Below are 2,811 nucleotides of genomic sequence, written 5' to 3'. Positions count from 1 at the left end.
CCTTAAAAGTAATTGTGTATAAATGTTGATTATTGCATCATAGAGCTGCTATTTAGTTACTTGCTGAGTTTTTATACTCATATATTTTGCTCTGTTCTAACCATGGCAATTAAGCAAGAGGATGGCCAGACTTAGGTGCACTGCTTGTAAGAGTGTACCTGGTGCCCCTACCGTGTTGTAGGCTTCCAGATGCCAGAGCAGATAGTACAGATTGTGTGTGAGTAAGCGCCTAGTTGGAAAGTTGTAAAAATACAATGGGTTATCTGTCGGTTCCAAGTCGGAATCGATTATTTAAATTTGGTATTATTTTGGGTTGTAATATATATTATCTGGTTGGTAGTTGTTTTCTTGTCTCAAACTTAATCCTGTTTGATCCTGTTAGATCCTGTTATTAGTTAATCGGGGTTTATACTTATCTATTGTTAATTTAAAGGTATGTGGGTCCTCATTTCCTAACCCCGAGATTGAGGGCATCATAGATAAGGCTGTTGCACCGTATTCTAAGTGTTGCTCCAGCTGAAGAAAGGATGATTGCGGTTGTTGGGATGATAGGTGGCTGGAGCTGGTTGCTGTGATCTCTAAAAGTTGCTCACGAACTGAGCTGATTCACTAGAAATAGCACCCTGCCCCGTCTCATGCGCACCAGCACAAAGCTCACAAACACTAATGATCTGATTAACTCCAAAATTAGCCAAAAAATCCACCTTCATCGTCAAAGCCTGAAGCTGAGCAGCTATAGCAGTAGCTATGTCCACTTCCAGAATTCCTGCTACTTTACCTTGAGGCATTCTATGAGTTGGGTTCTGGTATTCATTAGCAACCATCAGTTCAATCAATTCATAAACTTTATCGTAGCTTTTGGCCCATAAGGCTCCACCTGATACTACATCAAGCATGGGTCTAGAAGTAGCACCTAGCCTATTGTAAAAGTAGTTAATGATCATCCAGTCAGGCATCCCATGATGAGGACACTTTCTAAGCATCTCTTCGTAGCGATCCCAAGCCTGACACAAAGATTCTCCCGTTTGCTGTGCAAATTGAGTAAGAGCATTTCTGATTGCAGCTGTCTTTGCCATAAGGAAGAATTTAGTGAGAAACTTCTGAGTAAGATCCTCCCAAGTAGTAATGGAGCTTGGTGGTAGAGAATGCAACCAACACTTAGCCTTATCCCTCAGAGAGAATGGGAAAAGCCTAAGCTTAATAGCATCTTCAGTAACTCCATTGAACTTGAAAGTGTCGCAGATCTCGATGAAATCCATGATATGCATATTGGGATCTTCTATAGGAGAACCCCCAAACTGAATTGAGTTCTGTATCATTTGAATCGTGCTCGACTTGATTTAAAAGGTGATATCCGCGATGACTAGCTTGATAATGCTAGACTGAATATCATTGATCTTCGGCTTAGAATAGTCCATCAAAGCCTTACGATTAGCTGTTTGATCTCCCATTATGACTAGAGCTTCTTCTTCAGCTTTCTCCTCAACAAAAACTTCTTCAACCTTCTCTTCAACAAGAACTTATTCAACTACTTCCTTCGCTTTATCCAGTGTTCTCTTGCGAGACCGAGAACGCGTATGCATACACACTCGCTATAGTACCTGAAACACGCCAAGGAAACAAGTAAGTAACAATGTCTGAGTCAATGAACTTTATCGACCACTGATGTCAAACACATAAACCAAAAATTAATACCGAGTCCCCAGAAGCGGCGCCAAAAACTTGTTAGGATGAAAACATGCGCTAATATTCACGCAAGTATACGCGATCACAAGTAATATAGAATTAATTATATTTCGTTCCCACAGAGACTGGTTTAGGTTAATTTCAATTAATGCACTTATGTAACAATGGTATGGTTATTATTCAATGCTAAGACGAATAATAATTTGGTTTTGTTTATAATTAAGATTATTAACTAACATGCAATTAACTAAGAGATTAAAAAGGTTGATTTACTTATATAACACAAACATGGGATTCTAACTTCATTACTACTTCATTCAATAGCCTTTTTGTTCTTAGCCTTAGCATACAATGGTGACGACACTAATCAGACAACACGAAACTAGTAAATGCCAACTTTCATTATACGAATACCCTACTACCAGACATCCACAAAAGAGATAGATACTGAATAGACACCAATTATAATAAGACCCTATATGTCTATAGAATTTGACAACATAATAGTTTAACGAACAAGTTATCTTTCGTGACTACATAGGGAAAGTAAGATGGTTAAAATTTCATACGAATCATGCATATCAAATACATGAACCTATGCTAGCATGGCAAGTTCTAAACCTCTAAATTCAATGTCGCTTTATTAGAAATTAACACGCTATCTTATAAGTTCGCGACACTCATAAGAGGAATAAGCACAACCAATACTAGGATATCATACAATCACCACACACTAAGGTATCAAAACATATTAACTATTGAAATCCATAAGTAAATCCGCTAGAACCCCACGATAACGATTAGCCCATAACCGAACTCATCATCACCGTGGGTTCCGATAAAAGCATGGTATAATAAACTAGGTCTTTATAAATACGAATAATAATCAAAGTACGTTAAACAAGAGTATTAGGTTCAACAAACAAGAAATGAGCATCCAAGATTACAACTTAGAACAAAGAATCACAAGAATAAACTAGATCTTCTTCGCCTTGGTTGTATTTGTGATATAGGTCTTCTCGCTGTCTTCTCCTTAAGCTTCTTTACGTGCTTCTTGTGAAAAAAGACCTTAAGTTATCCTTATATAGCAGCCCACGCAGATTAGAAGACTAGAAAATAGTCTTC

General features: G+C 37.8%; 1 non-coding gene across 1 annotated transcript; it reads left to right on the top strand.

The window, feature by feature from the left end:
- Nucleotides 1-954: 954 nt before the first annotated feature.
- On the top strand, nucleotides 955-1,061 carry LOC141710233 (small nucleolar RNA R71). The gene has a single exon (XR_012570764.1). It is a non-coding gene; the product is annotated as a small nucleolar RNA R71 (small nucleolar RNA).
- Nucleotides 1,062-2,811: the final 1,750 nt, after the last annotated feature.

This window comes from Apium graveolens, chromosome 2 (assembly GCF_009905375.1).
Source record: "Apium graveolens cultivar Ventura chromosome 2, ASM990537v1, whole genome shotgun sequence".
NCBI lineage: Eukaryota > Viridiplantae > Streptophyta > Magnoliopsida > Apiales > Apiaceae > Apium > Apium graveolens.
This window is presented reverse-complemented; position numbering and strand designations above follow the sequence as displayed.